Here is a 15,324-nt window from a genome sequence, read left to right as displayed (position 1 = left end):
CAAAATATGTATAATAATCCCTCCCCATTTTACTAATTTTCCCAATATCTATTTAAAAAGTAAATAATATTATAGACCAAGTGTAAAAATGAATTACAGGAATGATAACAGTATTCTATAGGGAGCCTGGATAGGCCCAAAGCAAAACCTAAGGAACCAGACCTTCAAACAGTCTCTAATGCCACATCTCATAGTGCAAGAGGGGTACCCTGATGTGTAAAAGTTTCCAAGGGCCTCACGGACCCAAGGCAGAGCTCACACCAAGGTCCTCTTAAAATCATCAGCTTGTGCAGTGTGGAGTAGCCAGCCCCAGGATGTCAAAGTTCAGAAGAGCCTCATGGACTCCAAAGTAATGCTCACACTGGAGCGGCAGGAACCTAAGTGTTCTAGGAATTGAAATGGACAGTGCTTTATAAGAGTAGTTTTGAGAAAACAGTTCTTTTTAGACTCTTCAGGAAATAAGGGGCAAACAGGGTCACTCTTGGAACTTACGCAAAGGTTTCAGCAAACAGCATTTAGAAACAAATATCTTAGTTTATTGGCTGTTACTAAGTGACCAAACACAGAAGCAAGGCATGCTGAAGACCAAAACAGCCATATATAAGGGATAGTAGGGATTGGGGAGCAAGGTATACAGATAGGGAGAACATGCTTAGTAGGGGATTAAGACATAGATCTAACTTTAGACATAAGTAAACATGCAAACTTGCTAAAAGTAGATTACCTAGTTCTAATTAAAAAATAGAAGTCGATATGCTATTGTAGTAAACACATGTATTGGAAAGGAGTAGACATAAACACATAGATTGAATATTAATAGACATGCTAGGAAACACATAGTTAGACATGCTATTGACTACATAGAAGTAGCCACATAGATTGGACAGAAATAGTCATGCTAACCAACACATAGATTGAAAAGAAGTAACTATGCTGGTAAACACACAAATTCAAACAGAAGTAACATGTTGATGAACACACATATTTAAACAAAAGTAGCATGCTGACAAACACACAAATTTAAACAGAAGTAGCATGTTGATAAACACACAGATTTAAACAGAAGTAGCATGATGATAAACACACAGATTTAAACAGAAGTAGCATGCTGATAAACACACAAATTTAAACAGAAGTAGCATGCTGATAAACACACAAATTAATTGAATTACAATGGTAGAGACATACCAGATAAGGAAGGAGAACAGAAGGTAAACTAGACAAAATTCAGCATCCTAGCCTTGGATTTCAGCTGGCTAGTCAAGTAGTGATCACAAGTAGCAAAGAGAGAGAGATGAGAGGAAAGTTTTGTGTGTGTGTGAATTAATTGTCCTGTAGAATGAGAGTGCATATATATATATAGAGGAGTCAAATAGTGTAGGTATAAATAAGCCAAGGCAAATTGACATAGCAAAATCAAATCATCAATCAAGCTTGATTGGGGGTAGGAAATTAGAGAATTATACCATAAATAACTCTAATTGAATTTCAAATAAGGCAAGAAGTAGCTTTGACGGTCAATTAGGGTTAGAACCCTTAAATCAAGTAATCAGCTTCACAAATAAGGTAACACGGGTAATCAGAGACCAATCAAAGGGCCAATCAACCCACAGATAGACAAGAGATGTCAATTAAGAACTCAAGATTAAGGAAAACAAATCAGAGATCAGTAAATTAGTTTAGTACACAAATGAAACCCTAGATAATTAGGTTAATCATTCAATTATTTCAAACAATAACGGGCAAGAGGTTGAAATCAAACACTGAATAGTCAAGCAATTGGCCCAGAAACATAACCATGCGAGAAAGACCAGCAGAAACATAAAAACGTCAGAAAACCTTTTGCAAAAACAGAAGTGGAAACCCTAGATAATTAGAAAGATACTTAGGATTGATTAGTAGCAGGAAGATTAGGAGAACATTAAAGAAATAGCCATGGAAACAGAAAGCACTTCAAACATACAGAGATTCGAACAACAGAAATCAGAGAAATCAAAAACCTAAAGTAGCGTAGTGCTAAAAATAGGTTAGTAGTAGAAAAGTAAAAGAACCTTGAAGAATAGCCATGGGAATTTGAAAACATTTCGAACATGCAGAGGATTGAACAACAGATAATAAAGAAATCAAACCTAAGATAACATAGTTTCAGAAATCGACTAATAGTGAAGAAACAAGAAACTCTTTAAAGAAAAATCGACGACGAAGTCAGAAACTTTCTAGATCTTCAAAGATCTGGATGAATTCGTATTTGAAATGAGGGTTTTGAAGAAAGAATGAAAGGGTTAAAAGAATCCAGTCTCAATCAAGAGATTTGAACCGCAAAATTATTGAAATAGTAACACTCACAACCATAGACGGACTCTCAGAGAGTCTTGAACCAGATCTGGTTAGATCTCTTCGAGATCTTTCCAGGAAATCATAAAAATGAGAAACTAGGAGACATAGAAGATCAGTAGGAGCCTCAAACGGCCACGGAAACCCATGGATCGAACAGGAATCAAAGGGATTAGGGCTGGTGGCGGCTAGGGTTAGGTTTAGGTCTCAGAGAGACGGAGAGTGTATGGGATTTTAGGGCGGCCGTTTGTGAATAATGGATAGGGTTTTGGGAGGTCGTTTGGTTAAAATGGTAAGAAGTGATGGTGGCCGTTGATCTCTATGATCAACGGCCAGGATTTAAAGGGTTTGGGGCCGGGTAGGATTTAATTGGGCTAGGGGTAATTGTTTTGGGCCTGGGGAGTTTTGGGCTTGGGGAGTTTTGGGCTGCTTTTGGGTTAATATTAAGGGGTTTGGGTTGGTTTTAAAGGTGGCCAGGTCTGAAAAATAAAAGGCAATTTGTTAAATACCCAAACAATTGATAAAAATTATTTTATGAAATAATTAACAGATTATAAAAAATAATTTTCATGCATAAAATGCTTTAAAATAATTACTCGATATTTTAAAAATATAAAAAGCTATTTTCTGGTAAGAAAACGTAATATTGCATGCATGGGCTATAATTGCAGAGTAATTGCAATTATAACCCCAAAAATACAAATGTGGCTTTTTGCAAAATAATTAAAACTTAGTACAAATGCAAAAGATAAAATTAAGCCACAAAATTATTATAAAACTATTTGTGATGCAATTAGTAATTGTTCATATAAATAAAATGCTGGGATAAATTAATTAAAAATCCCTAAAAATGTAGAAATTATGCAAAAATGTCAATCGATGCTGATGCATAGTTTTGAAGGCATATATGCATTTTAAACATATTATAGGGAAAAATTGGGTATCAACAGCTGCCCCTCTTTACCCCGGAAGGATGAAAGAGTTATCGGGTAAAGAAATGATGGCCAATTTTGACCGATTGGGATATTTCAAAAAATAGAGGCCGAACCCTGGTCTCTGAGCTGCCTACATATCCCTCGCTTTACAGGAATCAGGCCATGTGTAGTTCTGGATTCATTGGCGGAATATACCGATGAAGTCATCACAAGAACGGACACGAGACTTTGGAATGGGTGGAAAGATGGTTATAATAAGCGGTCGGATTTGAGATACTCTGAAAGAACTGGAGCAGGATTGCTTCTATTGGGGTAGCGGTTGCTTATTGGGTCACTTGCAAGTAAAGAGATACTACAAGTATATATTTGTGCGAAAATTTAAACATGATGCAGATTCCCTTCAGACCATGAGAATTGTCTTTAGACGGTTGAGGATGACGTCCTTAGACCATGATGTCCTGGGGCATCAATTGTTCGGTGGGGGATTCGTAGGCCATGAAATGATGTTCTCGGGCCATGAAAATAGTGCCTCCGAACCATGACGCCTTTGAATAATGATATGCAAATTTGAGAGATCCTCAGGCCATGGCATGGTGTCTTCCGGCTATGAGTATGGTGGATTTAGACAATGACACCTTTGGATAATGATATGCAAATTTGAGAGGTCCTCAGACCGTGGCATGGTGTTTTCCGGCTATATGGATAGTGCCTTTAGATAAGGATGCCTTTGGACAAGTTGGCGATATTTCAGCCCAAGAGATGCAATAATATGATGCTAAAAACAACAAGACAAGGCTTAGTCTTGTGAGGTTGAGGGCAGAGCTGCCACGCCCCAAAATCCGAGGAGCGCGACTGGCGCTCAACCGAGTAAACCCGACAAAGCAAGCCTATTAGGTTTTATTCTACCCAAACTAGTTCATGAATAAAGAGGATACGAACTCCATTAATCATACTTTGTACATATATCATTAACGACTTCCATTTCATTTCTATTAGCAACTTCATTCATAATTTTAAAAAATATTACAAGTTTTCTACATCTTTGGCCAATATTAATATTTCTAATTCAATTCCCCATTATCAAACTCCACCCACAACCTGTCTACGGAGCCTCTAAATATAATTGAAGAATAATATGGAAATACAGGCAACAAGGCTCCGACTATACCTCAAATACAAAAGTACATGATAAACAGATGAAACAGGACCCCGAAATGAAATGGGGCTTACCAAGTCAGCTGAAAGGAAGATGCGTCACTAGTTGCGACCAACACTGCCTGCTATGGAAACACCTACATCCATTTAAAGGCGTAGCGCCCCTGGCAAAAGGGACGTTAGTGCCGTCGAATAGCACTAGTATGTATAACTAAACACCATCTCATTAGAAAGAACTATCATATAAGAAAAAAGAAATCATAAGTATTCAACAAAAGCTTTAAGCAATCACCACGTTATCAATTAAAAGTAATCACATAGCTTTCACAATATTTTCATACCTCTAGGTTGGGACATTTCAAAACTTTTCATCATCATTCACAATACCACCGCTTTATTGCACAGAGTCCGATCACGGCCCGATCGGCTAAGCTGCCTCATTTGAGACATATACCTCAATCACTATTTCTTTGTCACTTTTCGGGTTCAATATCAACACATTACCACCATGTGTATAGCATGGCGTCCGATCACGGCCCGATCGGCTAAGCCGTCTTACCAAGACGTTACCTCAATCACAATTTCATCCTCACTTTCGATTTCAATATCAGCACAATACCACCATGTGTGTAGCATGGCGTCCGATCACAACCCGATCGGCTAAGTCGTCTTACTAAGACGTTACCCTTTTCCATTAATCATCTAACTTTAATTTTTGTTTCAATATATTAGTTCATAGGAAATTAGGGCCACAATTTCCACATCATGTCCACTTTCAATACAAACATTGCAAGTTAGGATAACAGGTACAAATAGGAGCAATTCAAGTGTAAACATAGATAAGATTTCACATAGTTGGCATGACAATCTCAATTTAAATCCTGAAATTGAGGTTTAGGCATTCCAACACATGGTTTATATTCTTCGCACATCTTTAAATTAGCAAGAATAGTACATTAAACATATTGAGGCACCCCTATCACGTACACACAGTTGCAAACCCAATTCATGTGAAATAACAATCAATTCATCAATCCAATTTCAGTCTTACCACATTTGCATATACACCAACGGAGCTCGATTTCTAATGAAAGGGGGTTTTAGCCATACATACCTCAAAGAGCTTCGCCTTAAGTTTCTACAATGCACTACCACCTCTAGCAATAACAATAAACAAGGAGATAGCAGAAATCTCTTAATAATTAGGAAGATTACCCATGGTGTAACTCTCTTAGGAATTTCATCAAACACCTAACATGTGAAGTAGACTACAAGGTTTAGAAATGGAAATTCCTTCCTCCCTCAACCAATTTTAACATGAACTACGCATATTAGTTCTTTAACATCACATACTACAACCTAGTTCCACATGCATGGCCTATTTCTAACCCCCACAACATATTTGAACCTTTAACCTCTTGCATGAAATTTTGGAAGTAGGACTTACCCGGATGGAGGACAATCTATGGTTATCTTCCTTGATTCTGGAAGACTTGAGCAAGATTTGGATGCCTATGAAGCTAGGCCCCTCCTTTATCTCTCTATATGCTCCCATCTCTCTCTAGAATCAGTAGAAAATGTCCCCAAATGAAGCCCCTCAACCTATTTATGAAAATGGGGTCCGGTTATAAAAATAGGAAGATTAACCCTCCGAATTCGGGTCTGCGATCGCAGAATGGACCGCATAACAAGAATCCGCAGAGTGCATCATGAAATATGTGCCAAAAACAGGGTAACACTGGCCCAATCTGCGACAGATCTACGATCACAGAGTCAAAAATGCAACATATTGCGATCGCAGATTCGACACAGGATCGCATTTTTCCAGTCTTTGGTAATTTGAGAATAACTTTGTGTAGGAATATCCAAATGACGAACGGTTTGAAGTGTTGGAAACTAGACTCAAAGACCTTTCACATGATAGGTTGTTCATCACATAAAACCTTATACATAGCTAGATATGCTTGTTCAAATTGTGGACTTGTGCAAACTCATTCGGAATATTAGCCCATTACGAAATTTTCTAACTTGACTTAGACTTAGGCCTCCCATTAGACCCCACATTACTTATTATATCTTATTTACCAAATCCAATTGATGCCCATCATGTTAATATCACATAAAACATTATAATTAGCCTACATGGCACCACGAAATCCTAATTTACTTAGCAAAATTTTTCGGGGCCTTACATTCTCCCCCTCCTAGGATCATTCGTCCTCGAATGAGAGGTAGAGCCCGCCCCAAACACCTAGCATAACATATCTCTTTTCTAACCTACCTCAAGTCCCTAAATTTTGACTAACTCCCAAATTTTACAGAAATTTCGGCAGAGCCTCCTTTGTAACTAGGACTGTCCACCTGCCAGAGAATCACCAAAACCATCCTAAAAACACATACACAACTCGACAAAGCACCCCAATGTATATATCAATAATACGAACCTCAGCATTACAAGCGCTACATTATCATAATGATACATGAACATGGACTACACATTTTTAAATCACAACACCTATAAGGTACCTTTCAAATCAAAACCAATTGTTACACAATCAAGCAAAACTTTTTTTTCTTTCCACGACACTTTCGGCCTACAAGGTGGCCTCCTCGACTTACAGGCTTTACCACAACACATTCACGAGAACAATCCCAACCTCCAACCTTATCTAACAAGGATGACAACTAGATACCTCGCATAAGCTAACTATCCATTAACTTCACCTTAAATAATTTCTACCCGAATGATGCATAAAGGATCCCCAACTACCTTCCTAGACATAGACATGTGAATACACAAAATATATGGGGGACAACTATGAGGAAACTTCATACTCCTAGTGGGCCTGATGTGAAATACACTTATTCTACCTTCATTATCAATTCACAAAACATCATTAGAGGGAAAATATTGAGAATAACCCATTCACATTCCTAAACTCTAAATCTCTACGCGAACACCCACGCTAAACTTTTGATGACCTTCAACAATTACTCTAAGATGTGCTATCATATGCTGACCACAAAAATTACCTATCGAATATATGTGATCACACTGTGAAGCTTCCTTTATGACTTGTTTGAACCTTCAATACCCAATGGATTTAATACAATGAGGGACAACAGAGTTTAAGATAAGGCTGGAATTATTCAGGAATCCATTAATGTGCTGAGCAGAGTATTTCATGAGGTTATATGCTAAGAGACACAAAGATTACTACTAACAATACTGATATGGTTAATCATTGTGACGACATGAATTATTAGACAAATAAGGCATAGGGGTAACTCATACATTGGCAATAGGAACCATTAAAGAGGAATATTCAAGTACGTGACCAAGTCGTCTCCTGGAGTGTAGGGAAAATCCGTTTATCAAGAATGAGAATACTCTGGCACCTTGAATGCGATATGGGTTTCAAAATACATGAAGTTGAATTACACTCTTAACATTAACTGACACAAGGAATCTATGCCACAAGCCCATGAAGATGAAAAGAAGTTGAACACTTATAAGATTATCATATTTCAAACACCTTGACCCTTTCTGATAATTGATCCTATATGAGAGAATTAAAGATACGACAACTTGTCCTTCAAATCAATATGCTCATGATATGTGCAAAAATTTGAAGGCATCTAATCTCAACCTTTCATGAGTAAAACCACATAGGTAATCTTTACGAAGGTGCATGCATAGGCACAAATGAGCAGACATTGTCCATAAAAAGATTTTGTTACAAATTCATCGGATGTAGTCCCCTGTTGGAAATTTGGGAAAGAAAGAGGGAAGTATTAATCCTAGAGTTATAACTCCATTCAAGGACGTACATATAGAACTTAATTCCACAAGAGGATGTAAATAAGAGAATTTGTGATAGAGTGGATTCACGAACAATAGGTGTCCTTCAAGGAGTAGGTACACACAAGTTTTTGTGACTCACATCTTACTAAGGCCATGTTTATGAGGACTCTTCAATAAGGATGTAGACACGCAATGAGTAAATTTTTTTTGTGTTGTTCATAATGACGTACTAGGGAGTGACTTACTTGGTGTCTTTAGGTTGATAGGGAAATAACTTAATCGATGCCCCTCAACTCCACATCCCTAACACACGTTGGTAACATACAAATATACTACATTATCCGGTGGTGCCGTGACATTAAGAGGAACAAGGGTACTCCCCTTAGCAACAAGTTCTACCAATCACTCCATGGCTCGATACATTCTCATAACAAACGCTTGGGCAATCTCCCTCAGATTCAATGGTGGGGTCATTCCCTCCTTAATGCTTCAAACTCGTGGATTATGGTATCGAGATTACTCATCTGGAGAATAAGACATAGCTAGGAAATTAGCTCCCTATCTTGGGTTCTATCATACGATCTAGAGTATCAAAGAAGGATGAAATTCCTAAATGTCCGAATAGCCTCCAACTTATTGATATGGTCGACAACACACCGATAAGAAGGACTCTACTAGACACGGCTCCGAGACATCCTAGGACACTTTAAAACCTTAGGCTCTAATACCAAGTCTGCCATGCCCCAAAATCCGAGGAGCGCGACCGGCGCTCAACCGAGTAAACCCAACTGAGCAAGCCTTTTAGGTTTCATTCTGCCCAAACTAATTCATGAATAAAGAGGATATGAACTCCATTAATCATACTTTGTACATATATCATTAATGACTTCCATTTCATTTCCATTAGCAAGTTCATTCATAATTTTCAAAAATATTACAAGTTTTCTACATCTTTGCCAAACATTAATATTTCTAATTCAATTCCCCATTATCAAACTCCACCCACAACCTATCTACGGAGCCTCTAAATATAATTGAAGAATAATAGGGAAATTCCGGCAACAAGGCTCCGGCTATACCTCAAAATACAAAAGTACATGATAAAAAGATGAAACAAGACCCCGAAATGAAGTGGGGTTCACCAAGTTAGCTGAAAGGAAGATGCGTCACTAGCTGCGACCAACACTGCCTGCTATGGAAACACCTACATCTATTTAAAGACGTAGCGCCCCCGGCAAAAGGGACATTAGTGCCGTCGAATAGCACTAGTATGTATAACTAAACGCCATCTCATTAGATAGAACTATCATACAAGAACAAAGAAATCATAAGTATTCAACAAAAGCTTTAAACAATCACCACGTCACCAATTAAAAGGAATCACATAGATTTCACATAATTTTCATACCTCTAGGTTGGGACATTTCAAAAAATTTCATCATTATTCACAATACCACCGCTTTATTGCGCGGAGTCCGATCACGGCCCGATCGGCTAAGCTGCCTCATTTGAGACATATACCTCAATCACTATTTCTTTGTCACTTTCCGGGTTCAATATCAACACATTACCACCATGTGTGTAGAATGGCGTCCGATCACGGCCCGATTGGCTAAGCCCTCATACCAAGACGTTACCTTAATCACAATTTCATCATCACTTTCCGATTTCAATATCAGCACAATACCACTATGTGTGTAGCATAGCGTCTGATCATGGCCCGATCGGCTAAGCCGTCTTACCAAGACGTGACCCTTTTCCATTAATCATCTCACTTCAATTTTTGTTTCACATATATCAGTTCATAGGCACTTAGGGCCACAACTTCCACATCATGTCCACTTTCAATACAAACATTAACAAGAGCAATTCAAGTGTAAACATAGATAAATTTCACATAGTTGGCATGCTTATCTCAATTTAAATCCTGACATTGAGGTCTAGGCATTCCAACACATGGTTTATATTCTTCACACATCTTTAAAATAGCAAGAATAGTACATTAAACATATTGAGGCACCCCTATCATGTATACACAGTTGCAAATCCAATTCATGTGAAATAACAATCAATTCATCAATCCAATTTCAGTCTTACCACATTTGCATATACACCAACGGAGCTCGATTTCTAATAAAAGGGGGTTTTAGCCATTCATACCTCAAAGAGCTTCCCCTTAAGTTTCTACAATACACCAACACCTCTAGCAATAACAATCTATAAGGAGATAGCGGAAATCGATTAATAATTAGGAAGATTACCCATGGTGTAACTCTCTTAGGAATTTCATCAAACGCCAAACATGTGAAGTAGACTACAAGGTTTAGAAATGGCAATTCCTTCCTCCCTCAACCAATTTTAACATGAACTACACATATTAGTTCTTTAACATCACATACTACAACCTAGTTCCACATGCATGGCCTATTTCTAACCCCCACAACATATTTGAACCTTTAACCTCTTGCATGAAATTTTGGAAGTAGGACTTACCCGGATGGAGGACAATCTATGGTTATCTTCCTTGATTCTGGAAGACTTGAGCAAGATTTGGATGCCTATGAAGCTAGGCCCCTCCTTTATCTCTCTATATGCTCCCATCTCTCTCTAGAATCAGTAGAAAATGTCCCCAAATGAAGCCCCTCAACCTATTTATGAAAATGGGGTCCGGTTATAAAAATAGGAAGATTAACCCTCCAAATTCGGGTCTGCGATCGCAGAATGGACCGCAAAACAAGAATGTGGGCCGCAGAATACATCGCTAAATAGGTGCCCAAAACTGGGCAACACTGGCCCAATCTGCGATAGATCTGCGATTGCAGAGTAAAAAATATGCGACATATTTGCGATCGCAGATTCAACACAGGATCGCATTTTTCCAGTCTTTAGTAATTTGATCATAACTTTGTGTAGGAATGTCCAAATGACAAACGGTTTGAGGAGTTGGAAACTAGACTAGAAGACCTTTCATATGATAGGTTGTTCATCACATAAAACATTATACATAATTAGATATGTTTGTTCAAAGTGTGGACTTGTGCAAACTCACTTGGAATTTTAGCCCATTATGAAATTTTCTAACTTCACTTAGACTTAGGTCTCCCATTAGACCCCACATTACTTATTATATCTTATTTACCAAATCCAATTTATCACCATCATGTTAATATCACATAAAATAGTATAATTAGCCTACATGGCACCACGAAATCCTAATTTACTTAGCGAAATTTTCCGGGGCCTTACAAGAGCTTAGCCCGAAAGAGGAGAAAATAAATAGTGCCGGGGAGGCACTGCTTAGTATCGGCAAATAAAGGCGATGATTAGCCTTGTACAGATAGGAGGCAAAGCTTAGCCTCATGCAAGATTCAGGACAGGGCTTAGTCCTATACAAATAGAAGGCAGAGCTTAGCCTTATGCAGATATGGAGGCAGGGCTTTGCCTCATGCAGATGGAGACAGAGCTTAGTCTCATGCAAGATTCGGGATAGGGCTTATTCCCAAGCAGATGGAAGGAAGAGCTTAGACTTATGCAAAATAGAGGCAGGGCTTAGCCTCATGCAGGATTCGGGACAGGGCTTAGTCCCATGCAAGTGGAAGACAGAGCTTAGCCTTATCCACATATGGAGGAAGGGCTTAGCCTCCTACAGGATTCGGGACAGGGCTTAGTTTCATGCAAGATTTGGGACAGGGCTTAGTCCCATGCAGATAGAAGGCAGAGCTTAGCCTTATGCAAAATTGAGGCAGGGCTTAGCCTCATGCAGGATTCCGGACAGGGCTTAGTCCCATACAAGGGGAAGGTAGAGCTTAGCCTTAAGCAAAATGGAGGCAGGGCTTAGCCTTATGCAGATAGAGACAGAGCTTGGTCTCATGCAAGATTCGGGACAAGTCTTAGTCCCATGCAAATGGAAGGCAGATCTTAGCCTTATATAGATGTGGAAGTAGGGCTTAGTCTCATGCAGATGGAGACAGAGCTTAGTCTCATGCAAGGTTCGGCATAGGTCTTACTCCCATGCAAATGGAAGGCAGAGCTTAGCCTCATGCAAAATGGAGGCAGGGCTTATCCTCATGTAGATGTGGAGGAAGGGCTTAGCCTCATATAAGATTCGGGACAGGGCTTAGTCCCATGCAAATGGAAGGCAGAGCTTAGCCTTATGCAAATGGAGGTAGGGTTTAGCCTTTTGCAGATGTGGAGGCAGGGCTTAGCCTCATGCAAGATTCAGGACAGGGCTTGGTCCCATGAAAATGGAAGGCAGGGCTTAGCCTTATCCAAAATGGAGGCAGGGCTTTACCTCATGCAGATGTGGAGGCAGGGCTTAGCCTCATGCAAGTTCGGGATAAGGCTTAATGGAAGGCAGAGCTTAGCCTTATGCAGATATGGAGGTAGGGCTTAGCCTCATGTCGATGGAGACAATGCTTAGTCTCATGCAAGATTCAGGACAGGGCTTAGTCCCATGCAAAAATAAAATAGCAGGTGATAGCAGAGTTTTCTTAGCTGATAATAGATTTTAGTATCACAGTTGTTATGAAGATTGTGACTTGGAAGCATGTATATTCTTCGCTCCTGCATCCAAAGAAAAATCGTGTGTTCTGTGAATGGGAGGGTCCTCCTCAAAATTCTGCCCCAGCTTCTGATTGATTTCTGACTTTTTGGCATATGATGGCGTTGGCTGGACTGGCTTCGGAATTTTGCGGGTCCTCCTCAAAATTCTGCCCTAGTTTTTGGTTCTGGGGGGATAAATATTTTATTATGATATGACCAAACCCATAGGGCTATCTACGTATCCCCTCTTAAACGGGAATCAGGTCAAGCATAGTCCAATTTACATCATTTTGTGAAAACATAAATAGTTACACAAAGTATCGTTTGACTACATCTGAGTTAATCGGTTTTGGCCAGACTTCTCCGTCCATTTCTGCAAGTATGAGGGCTCCTCCTGTCAATACTCTATGAACCATGTAAGGGCCTTTCCATTTGGGAGAGAATTTCCCTTAAGCTTCATCTTGATGCGGAAAGATCTTCTTTAACACCAGCTGCCCCGGTGTGAACTGCCTCTAGTTGACTCTTTTATTGAGGGCTCTAGACATTCTGTTTTGATAAATTTGCCTATGACACACTGCATTCATCCTTTTTCTGTCGATGAGAGCTAGCCGCTCATAATGGCTCCTTATCCATTCTACATCGTTAAGCTCATCTTCTTGTATGATTCTCAGAGAAGGGATCTCCACTTCAGCGGGAATAGCAGCTTCAATACCATAAACCAGCAAGTAGGGAGTTTCCCTGGTTGATGTGCGGATTGTGGTACGATATCCCAATAAAGCGAATGGCAACTTCTCGTGCCATTGTTTGTGCTTTTCTACCATCTTTCTCAGCATCTTCTTGATATTCTTGTTAGCGGCTTCTATATCTCTGTTCATCTGAGGTCTATAGGTTGTGGAATTCTTGTGCTTGATTTTGAAAGTCTCACACATGGTCTTCATTAGATCACTGTTGAGATTGGAGGCATTATCAGTGATGATTGATTTGGCGACCCCGAACCGACAAACGATATGGTCGCAGCCAAAATCTGCTACGACCTACTTAGTTACCGCCTTGTAAGATGCTGCTTCGACCCATTTGGTGAAGTAATCAATAGCTACGAAGATGAACCGATGCCCATTTGAGGCGGTGGGCTCGATTGGACCAATGACATCCATTCCCAGGCGGCAAATGGCCAAGGTGAGCTTGTTGCATTGAGCTCATTTGGCGGCACTTTTATCATATCGGCATGTACTTGACATTGGTAGCATTTTCGAACATACTAACACAATCTGTCTCCAGGGTCATCCAGAAATAACTGGCCCTAAGTATCTTTTTGGCCAAGACAAAGCCATTCATATGAGGGCCGCAGGTGATCTGCTAGTCCTGTCCCTTGAATGCTTTCTGAGTCACATAAACAATGTCAAACTTGCTCAACAATATTTGCCACTTAGCCAACTTGCCGATGGGCATGGGTTTCTGAAAGATATATTTCAAGGGATGCATCCTTGAATGAGGTATGTTGTGTAGCCACAGAAGTAATGCCTTAGCTTCTGAGCTATCCAGGTTAGAGCGCAGCAGGTACGTTCCAACAGAGAGTACCGCGCTTCATATGGACTGAACTTGTTACTCAAGTAATAGATAGTTTGTTCCCTTTTCCCTGTCTCGTCGTGCTAACCCAGAATGCAGCCGAAGGCTCCATCTAGTACTGCAAGGTAGAGTAGCAAGGGTCTACCTGGCTCTGGCAGGACCAAGACTGGTGGTGTTGATAAGTACTCCTTGATTTTGTCGAAATCTTCTGACAATCTTCGGTCCAACTAGTTGCAGCATCTTTCTTCAACGTCTTGAAAAATGGCTCACATATAATTGTGGACTAGGCTATGAACCGACTGATATAGTTTAGCCATCCTAGAAAACTCATTACATCTTTCTTACTCTTTGGTGGTGGCAGCTCCTGGATGGCATTGACTTTTGACAGATCCAATTCTATCCCTCGACGACTGACAATGAACCTTAGTAACTTTTCGGCAGGAACCCCAAATGCACATTTATGGGGTTTAGTTTTAGGTTGTACCTTCGCAGTCTGTCGAAAAACTTCCTCAAATTGGCTATATGATCTGTGTCTTTCTTGGATTTGATGATGACATCATCCACATATACTTCGATCTCCTTATGTATCATGTCATGAAAAATGGTAGTCATAGCCATCATGTAGGTGGCCCCAGCATTTTTTTTGACCGAATGGCATCATCTTATAATAGTATACTCCCCATGGTGTAATGAAGCAGTTTTCTCAGCGTCCTCTTCGTCCATCCAGATCTGATGGTAATCGGCAAAACAATCTACAAACGACTGGAGTTCATGTTTGGCACAATTGTCGATTAGGATGTGTATGTTTGGAAGCGGGAATTCATACTTTGGGCTGGCCCAGTTGAGATCCTGTTAATCAACGCAGACCCTGACCTTCCCATCCTTCTTTGGAACTGGCACGACGTTGGCTAGCCATGTTGGGTATTCAACCACCCTGAGGACCTTGGCCTTGATTTTCTTAGTAACCTCCTCCTTGATTTTCAGACT

The sequence above is a fragment of the Nicotiana attenuata genome, unplaced genomic scaffold (genome assembly GCF_001879085.1).
Source record: "Nicotiana attenuata strain UT unplaced genomic scaffold, NIATTr2, whole genome shotgun sequence".
Classification (NCBI taxonomy): Eukaryota; Viridiplantae; Streptophyta; class Magnoliopsida; order Solanales; family Solanaceae; genus Nicotiana; species Nicotiana attenuata.
This window is presented reverse-complemented; position numbering follows the sequence as displayed.